The sequence below is a fragment of the Nomascus leucogenys genome, chromosome 8 (assembly GCF_006542625.1).
Source record: "Nomascus leucogenys isolate Asia chromosome 8, Asia_NLE_v1, whole genome shotgun sequence".
NCBI lineage: Eukaryota > Metazoa > Chordata > Mammalia > Primates > Hylobatidae > Nomascus > Nomascus leucogenys.
The window spans coordinates 60313290-60329551 of NC_044388.1; positions in this window are offsets into that span (position 1 = coordinate 60313290).

A 16262-nucleotide genomic window follows, 5' to 3' on the forward strand; every position below is an offset into this window, starting at 1 on the left:
TCCACAACCTCGCCAGCATCGGTTATTTTTTGGCTTTTTAGTAATAGCCATTCTGACTGGTGTGAGATGGTATCTCATTGTGATTTTGATTTGCATTTCTCTACTGATGAGTGATATTGAGTTTTCTTCATATGCTTGTTGCTTGCTTGTATGTCTTCTATTGAAAAGTGTCTGTTCATGTCCTTTGCCCACTTTTTAATGGAGTTGTTTGTTTTTTTCTCTTTGTATAAGTTATACATTTGTATAAGTTTCTTATAGATGTTGGGTATTAGACCTTTGTCAGATGTATAGGTTGCAAATATTTTATCCCATTCTAGTTCTTTGAAGAAAGTTATTGGTAGTTTGATAGCAATAGCACTGAATCTGTACATTGCTTTGAGCAGTATGGCCATTTTAATGATATTGATTCTTCCTATCTATGAGCATCGGCTGCGTTTCCATTTGTGTCTTCTCTGATTTCTTTGAGCAGTGTTTTGTAACTCTCATTGTAGACTTCTGATTTTAAACTAAAATCTTACTAAATTTAGTTTAGTATTGGAAATTTTACAATATATAAGACTTAAATGCTCAGAAAGATTTTGTTGTTGTTGAGAAAATTGAAATACATGTCCTATAAAACAAAATTAAACGTGTCAAATTTATAAACAAAATTTTAAATGTTTGAAGATTTAAACATTTTAGCAAAATCTGTAAATATGACCAAACTGAATTTAAAAATCCCTTAAAAATAACTGATAAAATTTACTAGACTTAAAAATAGAGTAAGATTTGTAAGCTACATTGAAAGCCTATGAGTTGCATTTTTTTTAAACTGCCTTCAAGTTTTTCAAAAAGCTCGGATCAATAGAAAGAAGCTTCACTACCAAAATATTTCTCAGTGAATATTTTGGATCACAGAGGTAGGCTGAAATAGCTAGCTTTCCAACAGATTTTTTAACATTCATGGGAAATATCAACCCAATCATCAGCTAGGCTATCTTCTAAAGTATATAGAACTATATTTAATAAGCAAAATATTCCAGGACTCTTTTTAGGAGTTTAACAATATAGCTAACTTCAAAATCACTGCTACTCAATGTTAGCGAAAGTTCAGGGAGAGAAGCACTATTTACCAAATGTTGCCTAAAGTATATGCAATTCATCCATTTCTCCAAGTAACCTAAACTTTCTTCAGAATTAAGCCAGACCATCAGAAAGCTGGTCTCCATTCTCCTTGTCCTTCCCATTTAACACCATAGAACTTCTTTTTTTTTGGCGGGGTGGGTTGGGGGGCGGGAATAGCCTTGTTTATTCTCTCTTTTTTTATTATTATACTTTAAGTTCTAGGGTACATGTGCACAACGTGCAGGTTTGTTACATATGTATACATGTGCCATGTTGGTGTGCTGAACCTATTAACTTGTCATTTACATTAGGTATATCTCCTAATGCTATCCCTCTCCCATCCTCCCACCCCATGACAGGCCCAGGTGTGTGATGTTCCCCTTCCTGTGTCCAAGTGTTCTCATTGTTCAGTTCCCACCTATGAGTACGCACATGTGGTGTTTGGTTTTTTTGTCCTTGTGATAGTTTGCTGAGAATGAGGGTTTCCAGCTTCATCCTACAAAGGACATGAACTCATCATTTTTTATGGCTGCATAGTATTCCATGGTGTATATGTGCCACATTTTCTTAATCCAGTCTATCATTGATGGACATTTGGGTTGGTTCCAAGTCTTTGCTATTGTGAATAGTGCAGCAATAAACATATGTGTGCATGTGTCTTTATAGCAGCATGATTTAAATCCTTTGGGTATATACCCAGTAATGGGATAGCTGGGTCAAATGGTATTTCTAGTTCTAGATCCTTGAGGAATTGCCACACTGTCTTCCACAATTGTTGAACAAGTTTACCATCCCACCAACAGTGTAAAAGTGTTCCTATTTCTCCACATCTTCTCCAGCACCTGTTGTTTCCTGACTTTTTAATGATCTCCATTCTAACTGAACACCATAGAACTTCTTTGAATAGACTTTTTTTCAAGATTGTGGCATCAACCTGCATGCATTGAACTTTGGGATACAAATCTATGAAATTTGATGTTGGACACACTCTTGATTAACTGAGGACTCCATTCACTGCATCACACAGGGTCTTCTTGCCAGAGACCCACAGGAGGAAATTTGTTGGGGACATAGTACCAGGGAAAGTTGTGTCTTGACCTTAATTATTTTATGAATCAGATAAATAATCATTACATCATCTTCCTCTGTATTGGCTGCTAGAAAGCTCAGAGCCACATCCATGGACTTCTACAAACTATGGTGATTCTCATGGCCCACATATTATAGATTGAGCTCTCCTTTGACTTGGCTTGACTTGACTTTTTCAACTTATTTTTATTTCACTAAATCATGTTTACTTATTTTCATCTTGTGTTATAATGTATTAATAGGTATAAATAAGTATATATGCTGTAAGTCTGTAAATCACTCTTAGAATGATTAATGGAACACAGTAAGTCGTAACCGTATTGTTCATCAGCAAAAGTGAAATTTCAAAACCAAAGGGAAGCAATGCAGACAGAGATGAGACAGAGGCCCCTACATGACAGCTGAAAGTAGGTTAAAAAAAAAAACCTATAAAAAGATGCATTGTTTTTAATTGTCTTCTGAGAAAAGTTTGAAAGGTGGGAGGTTGAGGGAGAAGGGAATATGTGAAAATTCGATAAACTTCTCCTTTCACACAATAACGACTTATTACTCTGTGCACGTTTCATGTTTCAAAATATCTACAGAAATGCCAATTTATATTTTCTGGAGTTTGAGGTACAGACAACCTTTAGTTATTATAAATCCTATCTCTTGCTAAGTTTAAATTAATTCCACATTTGCTCAGGGAGGTCAAGACCAAGTCACAGTGCTGAGTCGTCAGCATATAATCCTTTGTTTCAGTCCTCACCTCTTTTGTGCAGGAAAAATCTGTGGTAGTTCTTGCTCTTTCAATATTCAGAAGTGTTTCAATATGTTCTAAAGCACACTCATTGCTAAGAGAAAAAAATTTCAGCATACATTATTTCTAGTGGACACTCAAGGTTTTGTGTCCTGAGTAGACCACATATGTTGCACACTGTTTGCTAAACAGACTTTCTTCTGGAAAATCACAGCCATCCCCCATCAGTCCATATGCTTCCAGATGGAGATGAGTCCTCTCCCAGCCCCAGTGATGGGATATCCCTGGCCTTTAAGCCAATTAGCAAACCTGATACCCCTAGCCATAGTGATTGGTTCATATTACACAGCCAATAATACATATTGGCAAGCCTGTTGGGAAAGATAGAAAGCAAACATTCTCTCTCTTCAGCTAGATTTAATGATGTGAGAATTTAACATTTGTAGCTGCTTTAACCATCTGGAGAAAGCCTGGATCTACTGGGAGCACTACATATAGCCTGGCTTACGGCTAACCCAAAAGAGAAAGAGGGCCTTGGGAGAGAACAAAGTGACATACTTAAACCCTGAAGCAGATAGTGCCTGAGGCTACCTTTGTCCATAAACAATTCCAGGTAATAGAGTCAATACATTTATTTTTGCTTAAACCAATTTTGAATGGGTATTTCTGCCAGTAGTGTACTACCTAAAGATATCCAGAGTTAAATTTAATTTTGCCTTCTTGCCTACCATTGGCAAATAGAAAAAAAAGTTTATTTTCTTTTTCTCTGTATCTCTTCTATCAATGTATATATACCATACTTGTGTGCATTATTTCCTTCATTCTTATATCTCCTACCCTTTCAAAAAGGTGAGCTGGAAGTATGCAATTTTTTTTCTCTCAAGTAATTCTTTCTTGACAGTGAGATTCAGGCAGTTATTTGAAGGCTGCTAAGAACAGGTGAGGACTTATGCATGAGCCTGCTTGCTGAAAATAAAATAAAGCATGCTCAAGTCCTTCTCACATTTCTTTCTTTCTTTTTTTTTTTTTTTTTTGAGACAGAGTCTCACTACATCACCCAGGCTGGAGTGCAGTGGTATGATCATGGCTCACTGTGGCCTCGACCTTCCCGGCTCAAACGATCTCACATTTCTTAAATTGCTCTTACCAAGGCTTTAAAAGTCCACCATATGGGAGACCATGATCCAGTCTGCAGCAAGTCTAGACCCCTACAGTTCAGAGTTAGCAAAGTGTGGTCCGAGGTTCCTTGGCATCAGCATCACCTGGGGTGCCTGGGACAAAGTAGTTCACTGGCTTTCTCCCAGCTTAGAAATCCTAATCCGTAGGAGCCTGGCCTGCTAATCTCAGTTCTAATAAATTCCCCAAGTGATTCACATGCACAGTAATGTTAGAGAATTCCTACCCTAGCTTCATCCTGTCAACAGCGGCAACATGAAAATTACTTCTGTAATAGTTTTCTATCACTGTGAAAAATCCATCCCCCTCATTTATGGGTAATGTAGCTGCTTTTAAATGTAAAATTACAGTAATGGGAGAATTTTAACTGGTTGGAATTGAATGAAATGCAAGGAACACTGAAGGAATTTCAAAAACACTTTGCACCGAATCATTTATTTTGAATGTCTTTCTTTATCTAAATCAATTGTTCTTAACCTCGGCTTTATGTCAGCTTTTTCGAATGCTGCTGTCTAGGCCACATGCCAGAATGATGAATTCAGAATCTCTAAAGATGAGACTTGGTCATTAGTGTTGGAACTATGGCTAGTCAAAGCCCATAGAGAAGACTATTTTCATGATTCTAGAGGCAAAATTCATTATGATGAAGACACCAGACCTGAGAATAACCCAAAGAATATAAAACTCCATTGAATGGGAGATCCTGGTCTATCTCCACTACTGTAATTCCTACTATCGTCTCCAGGATATTTCTTCACTTCTGTGTATCTTTTCAAATCCAATTTTTCTGAGATTATTATGGCAGATTTCAGAGCTAATTAAGATATCAATTTCCCAAGACCATAATCACATCAGAAACAGGTTTATATTTTTAAAGATTTACTATACCCTCATCTGGTTACATTCATATCACAGAAATATACAGTTGACCCTTGGGACTAGGATTGGGAGCAGCCATCTCCTACTAAGTCAAAAATTCACATACATCTTTTGACTCCCCCCAAATTTAACTACTAATAGCCTACTGTTGAATGGAAGCCTTACCAATAGCACAGTCAATTAACACATATTTTGTACGTTATATATATTTTATACTATATTCTTAAAGTAAATTAGAGAAAAGAAAATGTTTTTAAGAAAACATATTTACTATTCAAGGGTAAGCTGTGGTGGCTCATGCCTGTAATCTCAACTTTGGGAGGCCAAGGCAGGTGGATCACTTGAGGTCAGGAGTTCAAGACCACTCTGCACAACATGGTGACACCCCCTCTCTACTAAAAAAATTAGCTGGGCATGGTGGTGGACACCTGTAATCCCGGCTACTCAAGAGGCTGAGGCAGGAAAATCACTTGAACCTGGGAAGTGGAGGTTGCAGTAAGCTGAGATTGAGCCACTGCACTCCAGCCTGGGTGACAGAGATTGTCTCTCTCTCTCTCTCTCTCTCTCTCTATATATATATATATACATATATATATATATCCCATTCATTAAGTGGAAGTGGATCATCAAAGGTTTTCACCCTTATTATCTTCACATTGAGTAGGCTGAGGAGGAGGAGGGAGAGGAAGAGTTAATCTTGCTCTCTCAGAGATGGCAGAAGTGGAAGAAAATCTACATATAAGTGGACCCACAAAGTTCAACTCGTTTTGTTCAAGGTCAGCTGTACGTACAGACAGTCCCTGACTTAGGATGGTTTGATATACAATTCTCCAACTTTACAGTGGTACGAAAGCAATACACATTAAGTAGCAACCTTACTTTGAGTACCCACACAACCATTCTGTTTTTCACTTTCAGTACAGTATTCAGTAAATTACGTTATGTATTCAACATTTTATTATAAAAGAGGTTTTTTGTTAAATTATTTTGCCCAACTGTACATTAATATAAGTGTTCTGAGCACATTTAACATAGGCTAGGCTAAGCTATAATGTTCAGTAAGTTAGGTGTATTAAATCCATTCTTGGCATGATATTTTCATCTTATGGTGGGTTTATTGGGATGTAATCCCATTGTAAGTCGATAGCATTTATATTTTTTGATTCACTATACCCACTTTAGCAAACAAAAACCAGAGGAAATGAGCCAGTTTTTCACATAGCCATTTCAAGAGGCTGAGGATGTTCGATGGATAAGATCTCTGTCAAAGACCTAATGGCTTTAATGAGCTCAGCAATGTAAAAGTATATGGGCAAAAATTGCTCAGAATGCACTAGTTCCTTTTTCCTGATGTCAGAATACCACAGCATTATAGCAGAGCTGTGGCTTGATTAATTGATTCAGAATGATTCCTGTTGAGCAACTGTCTTTTTGAAGGGAATGCCAGTGCAATCTGCTAACAACTGTCACTTTATATTAAGTATGAATTATGCTGTATAATGGGTTCAGGTGCTCATATAAATTGACTGTCATAAAATCCTTATGTGTGATATTTCAGTAAAATCATCCATTCAGATGATGAAAACAAAGGAGCAGAATAGGACAGGACTATAAAGGTGTTATCCTTCCCACTGTTGATGAGAAAAACACGGTCCAAAATTACTACCGCTTTATTGTTCACTTAGCTCGGTAGTTAGCAGCCCCCTCCCCGAAAAACTTTTGGGCACAGAGATGATGTTATGAGAAAAGACAAGATAGAAAACTCTCATGCACTGTTGGTGTGGATTGATTACAACCAATCATCGTGTATCAAAATATGTATTAAGGTGTAATACTGCATACCCTTTGACCCAGTAATTTTCACTTCTAGATATTTAGCCCTAGGAGATAATACCACAAGTGCAAAAGAGTTTATGCATAAGAGCCTTTATTATAGCATTGCTTAGATCAGTAAAAATTGAGAAACAACAAATGTTTATAGCAAAGTGTTGTGTATAGCAGGGGTCCCCAACCCCGGGGGCCACGGACCAATACCAGTTAGGAATGGGCTCACACAGCAGGAGGTGAGTGGTGAGCGAGCATTATGGCCTGAGCTCCGCTTCCTGTCAGATCAGTGGCGGCCTTAGAGTCTCATAAGAGTGACAACCCTATTGTGAACTATGCATGCGAGGAATCTAGGTTGCATGCTCCTTAAGAGAATCTAATGACTGATGATCTGAAGTAGAACAGTCTCATCCCAAAACCATCCTCTGCCCCCTTCTGGTCTGTGGAAAAATTGTCTTCCATGAAACCTGTCCCTGGTGCCACAAAGGTTGGGGATGGTGGTAGAACATGTATATGATGGTATTATGAAAACACTAAAAATGATTAATAACTGTGGTAAATGTATTCACATGGAAAGATGCTCAATACATTTAACTGACTACAAATAAAGTTTATAGAACAGTATATATGGTAATGCTTCATTTGTGTAAAATTATATACATGTATCTACATGTGAATATAAAATAATATCCAAAAGAATGGCCGTTAAAATTTTAATGTAGAATCTAGAGTGATTTCTACTTTTTTTCATTACTTTTCTCTGTTGCTTGAATTTTTATAATGAACACTCAGCAATTTTGCAAAAACAATAAAGCTATTTAAAAAGAAATGAATATGATAAGAAACTTTATGTGATTACAAATGAGGTGGAGGAATTTGAAAAGGTTCTAACGATTACACCTCCATTCAGAGATGATGATAATGACAATGATGGATGAATTGTATAATAATCTTGCATGATAGCAAAAACATTAATTTACAATTTATTAGGAGTAGCATTAGGCACTTAGCACTGTAGAAACAATAGTAATAAATGGACTTGGAACAGAAATTAAATAAACAAGCATGAAAGCATTTGCAAGCATATCACTTGGGGAGATTGAGGCCATTCTGTGGGGGAAATACGACAAATCATCTGAGAATTGCAGTGTCAGAGTAACAAGCAGGGTTTAACACAATTCAGGAGAGTTTGTCTTGGCGTGGGAAGAGCTTTTGAGAGGAAATGAACGTGAGAGGTGAATTTAGAAGTGTGAGGTAGACAGCTTGTTGGAGAGGAAGTTAAATAGAATATTTCATAGAGCCCAAAGTAAGGAAGATGAACATTTTTGCCTCGGGATTTCCAAAGAATAAATGTGAAATGTGTCTCCATTCTGTGGTCACGGCCAAAGTCTGCAGCCTAGCTCTGTCAGCCAGTCATACTTTCCTTCAAACACTTTGGCAGGTACATTGTATAGAAACTACTGGAGAGAGATTCCCCCATCACCAGAAACACCACATAAGTGAAATCTTCGGGAAGCTTCTGTTATCTCTTGCAGACCACAAAGCTATTACTGAAGGCACAGCTGAAGCACTTAAAGGAATGTTTTGTATTACCATATAACAGTCTTACAAGTAGGCTGAATCTCTTTCTGCTTAAATGTTATTTTGAAGGCGTCAACCATTTCATTCCTTCCCCAGCAGTCCTTTGCTAGAGCCTGAATTCCCTTTAAATATCCGTTTTTGGGGGGTATGATGTTATTGCATCTCTAAAGAAGGTTCAACAAAACAGCTTTTTATCAGCCAGTAATGACAGCATGGTTTCTTTGATTAGATAATCAGAATAACTCCCTTATCCATAGTTTTGCCTTCTGCAGTTTCAGTTACCCATGGGCATCTGCAGTCAGAAAATATTAAATGGAAAATTCCAGAAATAAACAATTCATAAGTTTTAAATTGCATGCTGTACTGAGTAGCATGATGAGATCTCATTCTGGACCACTAGGACGTGAATCACTCCTTGGTCTAGTGGGTCCACCCTGTATACACTACCCACCCACAAGTCACTTAGTAGCCATCTAGGTCAGTGGTTCCCAACCTTTTTAGCACCATGGTCCAATTTCGTGGAAGACAATTTTTCCAGACAATAGGCTTCGGGCTCCTAGAAGAATCTAATGCTGCCGCTGATCTGACAGGAGGTGGAGCTCAGGCAGTAATGCTCACTTGCCAGCCACTCACCTCCTGCTGTACAGCCTGGTTCCTAACAGACCGCAGACTGCTACCGGTCCATGACCCAGGGGGTTGGGGGCCCCTGGTCTAGGTGATCTGATCTAAAAGATAGTGTATGTAGGGTTCGATACTATCTGCGGTTTTTGGCATCTCCTGAAGATCTTGGAACATATTTCCGTGGATAAGGCGATCTACTAAGCCAAGGAAATGGGATACGATTAAGATATTTTGGTGGAGCTGGAGGCCAGTCCTATACTGGGAACTGGGAACTAGAGGCAAGTACAGCCAAGAGTATTTTTTATGAAATACAATCTTTTAATGTATGAAATCTATTTTAATTTAATATGTATATAATCTTGTTCAAATGTCAAAAATAGACAAATAAGTTTAGCAACTCAGACCTAAGCACAACACTCATCACAGGGTGTTGCTGTTTATTTCTTATATTATTATAGTTGTGATTATTTATTCTCTGCTTTCCCCTCCAATGAATAAGCTCCATGCAGGTTGGATTCCATTCATCGTGCTCATCTCTGCACCTGCCGCAGAGTGCACCTGCCACAAAGTAGGTGCTCAGTGGAATTCAATGAGTGATAGAATGAATGGCAGCCTGGGCAAAAAAGAGAGCAAATATTCAAGAAGTGGGAGGAGTTGGGAGAAAGAAGTTGGTGGAAAGAGGGGCCCCAAGGTGGAATAACCTACTTTTGGGTTTCACCTACCTGGTATAAACATATGTATATATTATCCTGATTTTGTAAAGAGACAGTTTCTTTCTTTCCTCTATTCTATTTTTCCTACCATGCAACTTTTATATGACAATTGAATTTTCTCTACAAAAAGTGAATGAATTACATTTACAGAGTAGAATTCAAAAGGTAAAGGTCAAAGAAAATATGAGGCTATTTAATAATGGTGGTTCTTAACTTTTCTTTTAGATGCGTATTAGCATATATGTTTTTAAAATATTCCTCTTCCTTTCTTTTCTTATTTTTTACCTCAAAATTTTGATATAGTAAGTATTTAACAGTTTATTTCTTATGTGTCAATAATGTAGATATCAGTTTTGGGGATTTTTTTGTTTGTTTGTTTTTTTGTTTTGAGATGAAGTCTCGCTCTGTCACCCAGGCTGGTGTGCAATGGCAGGATCTTGGCTCACTGCAGCTTCCGCCTCCTGGATTCAAGTGATTCTCCTGCCTCAGCCTCCTGAGTAGGCGGGATTACAGGCGCCCACCACCATACCCGGCTAATTTTTGTACTTTTAGTAGAGACGGGATTTCACCATGTTGTTCAGGCTGGTCTCAAACCCCTGACTTCGTGATCCACCCGCCTCGGCCTCCCAAAGTGCTGGGATTACAGGCGTGAGCCACCGCGCCTGGCCTCTATCAGTTTTTTCTACACTTCAAATACTGTTTTCCTATAGCACATCTTTATTCCCTGCTATAATACCTGTCAAATGACATGTGGGGAGGGGGGAGGTATGAGAAGGGAGCGATGACACTGTTATCCCTGTCATTAGTCACCCCTTCCCATAATACAGACATTCATTTAATCAACAAATACTTATTAAATGCCTACTACTATATGCTCTGGCACCTGGGGACACAGCTGGGGACAAAGTCCCTGAGAGCTAACATCCCAATCCACTTGCAGCTAGTTTTCTCAGGATTGAGATTTATTTCTTATATAAAAGTTTGCTGAAATATTGACAATTATTTATGGATAGTACAATTGGGTTTTATTTACATTTCACATTGCAGAGATTAAAACAATAAAACAAAACCCTGTCATCAGCATCGCAGGCGGCAGTTGTTAGTCATCATGCACTGGATGGGAGGGACTTGTTTTTTTTGGTTTTTTTTTTTTGAGACAGGGTCTTACTCTGTCACCCAGGCTGGAGTGTGGTGGCGTGATCACAGCTCACTGCAATCTCAACCTCCTGGGCTCAAGTGATCTCCCCTCCTCAGCCTCCTAAGTAGCTGGGACACAGGTTGTGCCACCACACCCAGCTAATTTTTTTTCTTTTTCTTTCTTTGTAGAGATGGAAGGTCTCACTATGTTGCCACAGCTGGTCTCAAACTCCTGGCTTCAAGTGAACCTCACACTTCAGCCTCCCAAAGTCCTGGGATTACCGGTGTGAGCCACCTCACCCGACCAAGATATGCTTTCTAACCTAAAGATGAGTAAGAGCAGAGTCTGTAGTGAATCTCCAGAGCCTCGTGGTAGAGAGTGACTTGCGGTGCTGTTTCCAAGGTGGGGGTGTTAAAGAGGACGCACCCCATGTACCAGTTCCCAGGATGCCATTCAGGGGAGGGAAGGAGATGTGGACGACATTCCTTCTTTTACGTGCCTTACCCCTAGCCACAGAGTTTATCCTGAGGGCTGTACGATCAGGGAAAAGAACAAGGTGTTCTGATTCCCTCATCTTCCCCCATTCCCACTCACAGCTTTCAACTGACTGGAAATATGAGATCTTCACATTTGTGCCTTAAATATTCCTGATCCTTCATGCCTAGGTTTGTGTTCCCCCAGAAGCAGACCCTGAGGAAAGGCTTTGAGTTCAAGAGGTTTATTTGGGAGTGATCTCAAGAAGCATGGCTGAGGGAGGGAAGAAATCAGGCAGCAAAGGCAGGGCAGTGAGTTCCCACGCTTGCGTCTGCTGCGGAGCCAGTGCACGGTGCGCCCCGCAACCTAGTCCAGCCCGGTGGTTGAGGGAGCTAGATACTGGCACCTCAGGGAAGATGGTTTCCAAACGTGAGGGCCGCAGTTCCTCCCGGCCCTGTATGCATGGGCCTGCCATTCCTCCCCACGAGAAGTGGAGTCTATTTCTCGTCTATTCATACCCAGACTAGCCTGTGACATGCTTTTATCAGGAGAAGGCAGCAAATACCAGGCGGACGGATGCTGGGCCCATTCTGAGACATCTAGAAGCTTCCATTTCGATGCTGTCTGGGGATGACAGCCGTCATCCTGCAAAGAATCTGGACTCATCTACTAAAAAAATGAGACACCACGTAAAGAAAAAGAAGCCACAGGGGCCGGGCGTGGTGGCTAATGCCTATAATCCCAACACTTTGGGAGGCTGAGGCGGGCAGATCACCTGAGGTCGGGAGTTCGAGGCCAGCCTGACCAACATGGAGACACCCCGTCTCTATATATATAAAAAAAAATTAGCCGGGCATGGTGGCGCATGCCTGTAATCCCAGCTACTCAGGAGGCTGAGGCAGGAGAATTGCTTGAACCCAGGAGGCAGAGGTTGCGGTGAGCTGAGATCGCACCATTGCACTCCTGCCTGGGCAACAGGAGCCAAACTCTGTCTCAAAAAACAAAACAAACAAAGGAGAGAGAGAGAAAGAGGCCACCGGGAGGAACACGCAAGTGCCAGCCATGGGAAGGAAGCCTTCTTGGGCTTCCAATCCTCTAGGGGCCAGCTGAATGCAGCTGAGCATGTGACCCAAGATCACAGAGACCTGGAGCCAGCTGAGCCCTGCCCAGATTTCTGACCTACAGAATCATAAGAAATACTAAAGTGTTGTTGTTTTACAGAGTTACTGCACATTACTTTTTTAGGAAGCATGGATATCCAATACATACACCAATGGTCAGTCATTGGCTGAGAGTTGCTCCCAGGGGTGTTATTTTCCTGGAAGTTCTGGCCTGCTTCATAGGTAGGCAAAGCAGCCTTCACACTACTCAGAGAAAGCCTCAGGCAGTGAAAGGAAGGTTCTCTGGCCCTTGGAGGGAGGGCTAGTGTGCACGGAGCTGGCAAAGGCATGCGGATGCAGGTGGGACCCAGAGAGCCAGGGGTCTCCACTGCTTCTGATGTCTAAACGTATTCCTTCCAGTTGGCCAACTGCCCTCTCCGTGTCCCAGGGCAGATTCCTGCTTCTCTAGAAACTGAAATGTGGCTTCTCCCTACTCCTGATCCCTTGAGGCTTCGAATCCGACCATTTTTTTCCTGAAACATTTAACACTTCTATGCCAGTCAGTTTAACAACAAATAAATTCTAACTCAGCATAAAGTGTATGAGGTAATGTGGAATGTGTGTGTGTGTGTGTGTGTGTGTGTGTGTGTGTGTGTGTGTGTGTGTTGGAAAAGCACAGAATCAAATATATATATCTATACAGTCTCTTTTCTCAAGCAGTTCAAAGTCTACAAAGAAACAAAAGCCAATCCAGAAGCAGTTACCATCCTGCACTGTTATCAAGATAAAGCCACCCCATAAATGTGTTGCTTCATAGATAAATGTAATCCTCCATCTAAGACAGAGTGCCTGCTATTTTCCTTGTTTTTCTGTTTGTGGTGATGAGGTCACCCAGAGGACTCAGTCTCTCCCCTCGTTGCCCTGGTAATGAAAAGCATGTAATTAAAAGCTGGCTGGTGAGAGCAACGAATGTGATTCTGTGACCCAAGAACAGTTTTTTCCTAAGCAAAGCTCATTAGATCACATTAAATTCACAATAGGTTTAAATTCACAAAGTGTACACTGGAATGATCAGAAGCAGGGGGTTTTAGCCGGAGAATTCCCTAAACACAGAGCAGGTTTGGAACCTGCTTCTTTGAAAATGTGAGGAACCCGAATTGAAGTCGGCTTTTCTAGCACTTAAGGCAGGAGTGGGGTGCGGGGGTCTCCTTGCAGGGGAGCCTGATTCTGAGGCTGGAAGCCGGGATGAGGGAGGGGTAAAGAGGGATGAGGTACCATTAGCTGTCTCTGCCGAGAGGATCTACAGTGAGGGACGTCTGGCGATGACACAGTGGGGCTGGGCTGGAGATGACTTATTCCTGGATCACATTCGTGTTTAGATGATCAAGCCAAATCACAATTAGTTTAGTATTTTCTATCACCTAAATAGCTGGCTCAGGTCACCAGGCCAAAAGATGGGATATATGTGATTTTTTTTTTTAAGTTTCTGAAATACCAGGGCTTATTCATTCACTTCTGTTGCTGAGACAGTAGGCCCTACCTTTTTTGTTGTAGTACAGATCGAACATTTCTAATCCAAAAATCCTAAATGCTCAAAATCCAAAACTTTGTGGCTGCTGTTATGACACCAGAAGTGGAAAATTCCACACTGGACTTCATATGGCCAGCAGCAGTCAAAACACAAGTGCATCCCCCAAGGCTATCCAGTGTCCTCATGAGAAAAATAAAATTACCTTCAGGCTTGTGTGTATAAGGTGTATACGAAACATAAATGAATTTCCTGTTTAGTCTTGGATCCCATCCCCGAGATATCTCATTATGCATATGCAAATATTCCAAAATCCGAAAAAATCCCAAAGTCAAATCCAGACACTTTTGGTCCCACGCATTTCGGATAAGGGATTCCCAACCTGAAATTGCTTTTAAAGAAAATTTCGAGAAGAAAAAAGCTGTGCAAATTCCACATGCCTTTAAAAAAAAAAAATGGATCCAGACTTTTCTGTTTTGACCAGATCTCTCTAATCACTCTCCTAAATTTTCCCAGAACGAACACCCTCAAGCAATCACTGGATTTTTCCTTCACCAGATGTTTGCCCAGAGGGCAAAAAAGAAGAGTGACTAGTGAGCAGAGCAGATATTGCAGCCTGCTGTCTCCAACCCAGCGGCCATAACTCAACGTTCAAAGGGACAACTGTGGACTCCTCATGGAAGTCTGCATAGAGTAAGATGGCTTCATATCTTCCTGGGTTTGAACCTGCTTGACTTTGAGCCAGCTATTTAAACTCTCTCAGCTTTCACGTCCTCACCTGAATAAAGGGATGGATAACAATATCTGCCTCACAGAGGTGTCGTCAAAGTACTTTGCATGGTGTCTGTGACATAGTGAACAGCCGTCTAGGATGACTAGTCAATGCATCTAGTCAATGCTAGCAGCTACTATCATTATTGTTAGCACTCTACACAGGCAGTGTGGGGATTAATGGCATGATGTGCTTTGAGAGGGAAATTTCTCAGTCAGCCTATTTTTTGTTTATTTGTTTGTTTAAGAGACAAGATCTCCCTCTGGAACCCCCGGCTGGAATACATGGCACACTCATACCTCACTGCAGCCTTGAACTCCTGGGCTCAAGTGATTCTCCCATCTCAGCTTCCTGAACAGCTGGGAATACAGGCGTGCCTCACCACACCCAGCTTCAGTCAGCCTGTTCTTGATGCCTGCAGTCCCTTATTAGAGAACTTCTCTGGTTTTCTAAATATTGTTCCTTATTTAAAATGCAACTTAGCACCTCCGGAAGTGTCTGTAGTGCTCCCTTGTCCCCATAAATGGGTTTGTTGTGTTCCAAGACGCATCCTACCTTGGGCTGAGTGTCCTGGGTTTCTCAAGACATATATTTCAATGTTAGGGCATATGTACACAGGCAGTTTTAGTAGGGCCCAACCTTCTCGTATATGTCAGTGCATAAGCATGGTGTGACACAGAGATACTTAACTCATGGGCCCCAAAACAGGGCATTAGGAGATCTGTGAGTCCCTCGATATTAGATGCAAAATTGCCTTGGTGCCCTTGTACCTCTTTGGAACGAGGAAATCCATAGCTTTTATTGGATTCTCAAAGGGCTCTATGGTTAAAGAGCCACGATCATGGGAACAGCTACCTGGAACCAGCCCTCCACAGCCTCTTTCAGGTATGGTGGGTTTGCTAGGGGGCCTGTAGAGATGTTGAGGTGGTATTCCAGTCTGGGAGCAGGAAGGGATGGGTGGAGAGATAAAGCGATGAGATCAGTGACAGTCAGATAAGCCCAAGGCCCTGGGTGTCCTGGTGTGTCAGGGTGAGAGAGCAGACCCATATAGAGCCAAGCCAAACCCTGCTGACTCACAGCTTTCCTCTGGAAGCTGCCCTGCAGTGAGCGTGCAGATAGAGCTTCCAAGCAGCTGGAGAAGGAACAAGAGCTTTCTCAGCAGGCAAGGGCGAGGCTGAGGCTGAGAGTGGAGCCTCTGGCCCTGGTGCAATCCTAAGCCTCAGGGGCACTGAGTTCTAGGCCCAGCTGCCATCTCATTTCACACCAGTTCCTCCATCTACAAAGAAGGGGATTGAGGAGCTGACACTAGAGGTTCCTTAAAGTTTCTTCCAATTCTAAAAGAATGATTCTAATGATCCCATCAGCTTCCTCTTTGAGTACTTCTTACCCAGGAGGAAAATCTGGTAGATTCAGCTTTTATGAAGCCTGAAGTATATACAATTTGGGGATAGAGTTACCAGAGAAATTCCTGATGCCCAGTTAAATTTGAACTTCAGCCAAACAAATCAGAAAATGTTAATACAT